Source organism: Ornithorhynchus anatinus, chromosome 1 (genome assembly GCF_004115215.2).
Source record: "Ornithorhynchus anatinus isolate Pmale09 chromosome 1, mOrnAna1.pri.v4, whole genome shotgun sequence".
NCBI classification, from domain to species: domain Eukaryota; kingdom Metazoa; phylum Chordata; class Mammalia; order Monotremata; family Ornithorhynchidae; genus Ornithorhynchus; species Ornithorhynchus anatinus.
Window position 1 is genome coordinate 160,465,085 of NC_041728.1, and position 7,827 is coordinate 160,472,911.

A 7,827-nucleotide genomic window follows, 5' to 3' on the forward strand; every position below is an offset into this window, starting at 1 on the left:
CTTTATTAAGAAAATTGTAACCATCAGGCATGATCTCCCTAAAGTGTCCCCGGCTTTTCTTCAGTCACTTCCCCCTCCTGCTCCTTCTTCAAAACTCTCCCATCTTTCCCAGCAGCATCTCAAGAGATCTCCTGCCTACTCTCAAAATCCATCACGCACACCTATGTCTCTGATCATGTCCCTTCTCACCCTATCACCTCCCCTTCCTTCTTCCTTCCTGACCACCATCTTCAACTGTTCACTCTCCTTTGGCTTTTTCCCCACTGCTGTCAAACAGGTTCAGAACTCCTCTATCCTAAAAATTAAAAAAAAAAAAAATCCTTGACCCCCATGTCTCCCTCCAGCTATCTCCCCATCTCTCTCCTAACCATTTCCTCTCCAAACGCCTTGAGCAAGTTGTCTACATCTGGTGCCTTTGCTTCCTCTTGTCCTGTTCTCTCCTTGACTGCCCTCCCATCTGATTTCTTCCCTCTTTGCTCCACAAAAACTGCCCTCTCAAAAGTTACCAAAGATCTCCTTCTTGACAAATTCAATGGCTTCTTGTTTTATGTGTTGAGTCGTCTCCAACCTGTAGCAACACCATGGACACATCTCTCCCAGAACACACCAACTCCATCTGCAATCATTCTGGTAGTGTATCCATTGAGTTTTCTTGGTAAACATTTAGAAGTGGTTGATCATTGCTCTCTTCTGTTCAGTAAACTTGGATTTCCGAACTCGACTTTCTTCAGTGCCACTGCTGCCCAGCATAGGTTAGTTTTGTCTTGTAGCAGATGGCCTTCCGTTCACTAGCCACTGGCCAAGCTAGGAATGGAATGGGAAGGCCTCTGCTTGACTCTCCTTCCTGAAGCTGAGACAGGTAGAGTACTGGAAACTCTCCAGGTGAGACCTTAATAGGATTCAATGGCCTCTAATCCATCCTAATCCTCCACAAACTCCGGCGTCCTTCAGTGCTATCAAGCACCCCCTTCTCAACTGATCAATCAGTGCTACTCATTGAGTGCTTATGTGTGCAGAGCACTGGGAGAGTACAATTCAACAGATGAGCTTACAGTCTCCTGCAAAAATTATTCGAACTTGGCTTTGCCAAGACTGTCGTCTCCTGGTTGTCCTCCTATCTCTATGGCCACACCCTCACAATCTCTTTCACAGGTTCTTCTTTTGCCTCCCACCTACAAATTAGGAGAAACAGCATGGCATGGTGGATAGAGCATGGGCCTGGGAGTCAAAAAGTCATGGGTTCTAATCTTGGCTCTGCCACTTGTCTGCTGTGTGACTTTGGGCAATCATTTCACTTCTCTTTGCCTTAGTTACCTCATCTGTAAAATGAAAATTGGGACACATGGGACAGGGACTATGTCCAACCCAATTTACCTGCATCCACTCCAGTGCCTAGTGCCTGGTACATAGTAAGTGCTTCACAAATACCATAATTAACTACAGGAACCCCTCAGTCTCAATTCTGGGTCCCTTTTTTCTCCATCTTCACTCACTCCCTTGAAGAACTCATTCACTCCCATGGCTTTGAATACCAGTTCTATGTGGATGATTTCCCAAATCTCCATCTCCAGCCCTGATCTCACTCCTCTTTAGTCTCATATTTCATCCTACCTTGAGGAAATGTCTACTCCAACCTATTCAACCCTGAACCCTCAGGCCCCTTCAACACTCTCAACTACCCCTTCTCCTGGATCCACCATCCAACCTTGGCTTCACTGTCACTATTCTCCCCTGTTTCTCCTGCTATCTCTCTTGCTGTTCTTATTCAGTCTCTTTTATGGGCTTCTTCTCTGTCTCCCACCTCCTAACTGGGGAAGTCTCTCAATTCCTACTACATCTGAGCCTACACACTTCATGCCTCTCATATACAAACTTCTCACTGTACCTCAATCTTGTCTATCATGCCAACGACCCCTCGCCTATATAGAAACACATCTCCTATAAGAGGCCTTTCCTGACTGAGCCCTCATTTCCTCTTATACTCCCTTCTGCATCACCTTTTTCCTTAGATTTGCACCCTTTCTTCACCCTTCCCTCAGCCCCATAACATTTGTGTACATATTCATAATTATTTATTTACATTAATGTCTGTGCCCCTCTCTAGACTGTAAGTTCATTGTAGGTGGGGAATATGTCTACCAACTCGGTCATATGGACTTCTTCCAAGGGCTTAGTACAGTGTTCTGCACACAGTAAGTGCTCAGTAAATACCTGCCATCCTCAAGCAATTCATGGTATTCAATACTCATTGATTGTTAAGATTGTAACAGAAAGAAGACACAGGTCCCCTGCTCTAATGGAGTTTAAAATCTGAAGAATACAGGCACAAAATATTTCACAAATGGAAAAGCAACAGGAAGAACAAGAATATATCAAGAAGTATCATATATATTCAAATTTATCAAGACGCAAGTCCTGAATCAATAATTGAATGTACAACTAAATAGATAAATATGCAAATAGCAATATGCATATGCATGAATGTGTAGGCCTAATCAATCTTGTGCTGCCATGGAGATGCAATGAGGGACCTTAAAGCAGGTGTCAAATATGCTTCCAAATCATCAGTAAACCCTCCCAATTCAACAGACTATGATAATCACTGAAAGTCTGTGAGGCAGTCTTCCAGGATTTATGTATGCTAATGATTGCCCCTTGAAGTCATCATCATAAGACACGCATATGATTATGAACTGTTTCCCAGAGTTAGTGCAGCACTATGAACTGACAATAGGCCTGCCAAAATCTAGGTTTATGTCTCAGTCTGCACCATGGACACCCTAAATAGAAACGAGAAGTTATAACGGCAAAACAAAACTCCATTACGCATTCATTCAACACTGCTTGAGCCCTTGCTGTGCCTAGAACACTGTATTTTGCCACTTGCCCTCTATGTGACCTTGTCAAGTCACTGAACTTCTCTGAGTCTCAGGTACCTAATCTGTGAAATGGGGATTAGATACCTCCTACTTAGACTGTGCTTTCTATGAGGAAAAGGGACTGAGTTCGATCTATCTTTTATCTAGCCCAGTGCTTAGTGCAGGCTTGGCACATAGTAAGCACTTAAATACTATAATTGCAATTATTAGTACAGCATTAGAGAAGTATTCAGTAGAAGATAAAGTATACCCAGCCCTTGGTCAGCACAGGTGTTCAATCTAAGCAAAAAGGATATGGGAGAAAAAAAAATGGACATGCAAGGAAAGATTGAAATGAGGACCATAAGAAATGAGAAAACAGTGACCAAAATACGAATAGTAAGGGAATGATAAGGGAATGGTTCTTAGGTTTACAGTGCTACAGCAGGTCAGTCCAGAGTCCAAAAGTCATAGCAAAAGAGTTTTCCAAAAGTTGAAAATGTTTCTTTAAGGGGGACATGTTCTCCCAGTCCATGCCCTAGATTGGACAGGGCCCTTGTGGGCAAAACGCTGACTTTATGATCTGACCAATACACTACCCAATACTTCAGGTAGGTAAGGTCACTGTTGGCAGGGATCACGTCTACCAACTCTATTATATTGTTCTTAGAATATAAGCACTTATAACAATGTTCAATGAATGCCATAGATTGAAACCAAATCAAGAAGATCGGCATGGCCTTTGGGAAAAGTTTGAACAACACTTCATTTGTTCAATCGTATTTACTGAGCACTTACTCTGAGCACATTTGTCAAAGATGAGGTAAAAGCTAATTTTAACTGAAGGTCTATACACCCCTCTCAGGGTCACACCTGGAGAGTTTCCAGTACTACACCAGGCTCAGCTATGGGGGAGAGAGTCAAGCAGAGGCATAACCATTCCACTCCTAGCTTGGGCAGTGGCTAGTGAGTGGAAGGCAAACTGCTACAAGTCAAAATTCACCTGTGTTGGGCAGCAGCCGCATGGGAGAGAGTTGAGGGTGAAGACTGGACAACATAAGACAACACAAGACAATTGCTATTATGGGGGTCAACTTTCAATATGATTGTCACTAAAAGCATATCCTCAAATGGGTTTTCCATATTCAACATCAAATGGCAGGACTCCCAGCAGAGGTTCTGAATGCTGTTAGTTCACTAGTATTTACGCCATGCATAAACTGCTCAGTTTCACTAGATAGAGCTTCAGTGGTGGAAAGATGATAGCAAGATCAAATAGAGCTGTCATATAGTAAACCAAATTATAACATATACAATGGGGAGGGTTCAGGAAAAATGTTTTAAAGACATGATAACACCAAGTCTCCTATATTGTGGTATAAGATGAGATTGCAGAGCAATAACTGCAGCATATAGACCAATCTGACCTGTAGTAATCAAGATAAGCATTTCTATTTTTGAGGAGAGGTTTTGGGAAGATCAGGCAGCCAGAGGTAAATGTGAAATCTAATGACAGACATTGCGAGTTGGATTTGATCGTAAACTCTTGGAGAGCAGGTAATATGTGTTTTATTTGAGATTTACTGTACTAATCACATAGTACATGGCTCAGAACAAAGTAGGTTAAGTGTGTAATGTATACAATTGTAAGCACTGAAGAAATATCACTAATTGATAGATTGAAGTGGACTACACATAACCAAATCTTTGGACAACTTATTTATACACACCTCAGAATTTGTGGGGTGTTTCCTATGGGATATTTCACTTATGTCTTCCAGCAATGAGCATCTCATTGTCACTGGTGTCAGTTTTGAAAACAAAGGACAGCTGTTTCTTAATAATATTGATAGTAATAATAATGCTGGGGTTTACTAAACACTGGAGTAGATATAAATTCATCAAATAGAACAGAGTCCCTGTCCCCTACAAAGCTTACAATCTATTTTGTCCCCAGTTTATAGATGAGGAAACTGAGGCCCCAAGAGGGTAAATAACTTACCCAAAGTCACACAGTAGGTGGCTGACTAAGCTTGTACTAGAACCCAATTCTCCTTACTACCGGTTCCAGGCTCTTTCTGATAAGGCACAGTGCCTCTATAAAGAGAAGTTGTGCAAAATGACTTTGCAGAGTACAAATTGAATTATAATGGGATCTGTATATATTGTATGCTAAACTGGGAATCCCAAAAGAAAAACAGAGAAAGCTATCTTTCTTTATTGCAAATACGAAGAAAGTTTTCTCAGTCCTGCATAAGATAATGTGATGATAAAATGATTTGAGCAGTGCCAATGGGACAAAGGAAGTTTACTTAGACTTGCTTAAGCTAATACTTGGGGTTAAAGACATTAACACTGGGTTGCAATTGTTGAAAAAGAGATGTCATGTAAGTTAGTATTAGTAGGGAATGAATGTGTTGCACATGAATACAGTACAGTGTATTTATTTTAATTCTCCCCAACAACAACAACAACAAAAATCCCAATTTAAATATATTTGAGTGGTTTCAAATTGTAAATGAACAGAAATTAATCTGGTGTCCTAACGGTCCTGCAGTGTAACTCTTGAGGAAGTTAGGATCCTGAAGGACTATGGCTCAATGACACTATACGTGATAAGTGAAGATGATTCCACTTGGCAACTATGTGACTCTGGGCAAGTCATTTCACTTCTCTGTGCCTCAGTGACCTCAGCTGGAAAATGGGAATTAACTGTGAGCCTCACGTGGAACAACCTGATTACCCTGTATCTACCCAAGTGCTTAGAACAGTGTCATTCATTCATTCAATAGTATTTATTGAGCGCTTACTATGTGCAGAGCACTGTACTAGGCGCTTGGAATGAACAAGTCGGCAACAGATAGAGGCAGTCCCTGCTGTTTGACGGGCTTACAGTCTAATCGGGGGAGACAGACAGACAAGAACAATGGCAATAAATAGAGTCAAGGGGAAGAACATCTCGTAAAAACAATGGCAACTAAATAGAATCAAGGCGATGTACATTTCATTAACAAAATAAATAGGGTAATGAAAATATATATAGTTGAGCAGAAGAGTACAGTGCTGAAGGGATGGGAATGGAGAGGGGGAGGAGCAGAGGGAAATGGGGGGAAAAGAGGGTTAAGCTGCGGAGAGGTGAAGGGGAGGATGGTAGAGGGAGTAGAGGGAGAAGGGGAGCTCAGTCTGGGAAGGCCTCTTGGAGGAGGTGAGTTTTAAGTAGGGTTTTGAAGAGGGGAAGAGAATTAGTTTGGTGGAGGTGAGGAGGGAGGGCATTCCAGGACCGCGTGAGGACGTGGTCGACGGCGGGATAGGAGAGACTGAGGGACGGTGAGGAGGTGGGCGGCAGAGGAGCGGAGCGTGTGGGGTGGGCAGGAGAAAGAGAGAAGGGAGGAGAGGTAGGAAGGGGCAAGGTGATGGAGAGCCTTGAAGCCTAGAGTGAGGAGTTTTTGTTTGGAGCAGAGGTTGATAGGCAACCACTGGAGTTGTTTAAGAAGGGAGTGACAGGCCCAGATCGTTTCTGCAGGAAGATGAGCCGGGCAGCGGAGTAAAGAATAGACTGGAGCGGGGTGAGAGAGGAGGAAGGGAGATCAGAGAGAAGGCTGACACAGTAGTCTAGCCAGGATATAACGAGAGCCCGTAGCAGTAAGGTAGCCGTTTGGGTGGAGAGGAAAGGGCGGATCTTGGCGATATTGTAAAGGTGAAACCGGCAGGTCTTGGTAACAGATAGGATGTGTGGGGTGAACGAGAGAATAGTGCTCTGCACATAGTAAGCGCTTAATAAATACCAACATTATTATGATGGAGATGGTGGAAATAAAGGTGGCAATGATGATAATGATTCGATGTTGATGATGATAATGATGGCTATGATAACAATGATGGAGTTTCCTTTTTGAAATAAGGATTGAACTTTTTTTGTCCTGGATCAGGAATCTGCATGAAGGAATTGATTTCAGTGCTAGTGGTTTGCCTAGTGCCTTTCACACACTCTCTTCCCTGTCATTTTGGTTCCTCTTGGGTTGAGCTACTCTGTATATATACAACATACAGAATGAACGTATATGTGTGTACTCAGTTTGAGTACACGTAAAAACTGACATCCTTAATTAGGGTTTGTTGAATTCTTACTACTGTCATGGTGTTCTAGTGGAAGGCAATCCATCTTTTTGAGGAGTAGTTTAGTTTGTCACTATGTAATTCCTTCTAATAGCATGAAAACGTTATTCATGAAAAACCAGTGGTCTCCAAATCTGTTTCTGAAACATACTGGTGAGGATTTAGTTGTAATGAATTGGGAATTTGTCCTTCTTAATGATTGTCAAACACAATTTTAACCATTTCTATAAGAGACACATGAATCTAGGAAAAAAATCAGACTAGCTCTGATGTTATTCTCCCAGTTTTTCCTTTTTGACCACATAATTTGTATTATCAGAAATTATATTTGCAAAACTAAACCAATAAAGTATGTTCTCAATACTAACTCTCCCAAGTGCTTAGTACAATGCTCTCTCTGCACACAATAAGCACTCAGTAAATATATAGATCGATTATTCCCATCCTACATTCCCCTGACCCTCCCAACACATACATGCATACACACACCAAAACAAACACACACATAAACGTGTAATCTGCCTGAATTCTAGCACAATAAAGGCTTTATACCAAACTGGGTAAAACTTGAATTAGATGCTAGTACAGAAAAGTACATTAGAATTACGGGAAAGGGATTTTATCCAATGCCCTCCTGTATATTCTCCCCCAGAATGTTGTGTGCTATTCTTCATACAGTATGTGATTAACAAATTAATATTACTTCTACTTATCTAGCTGCTATCTCTCTCCTGGAGCTCCTATTTCAGATCTCTGAAATTTCATATTTTATAGGGGTAATTAATAATTGTGATATTTGTTACGTGCTTACTATGTCAAGCACTGTACTCAGCAGTGGGGTAGATAAGAGATA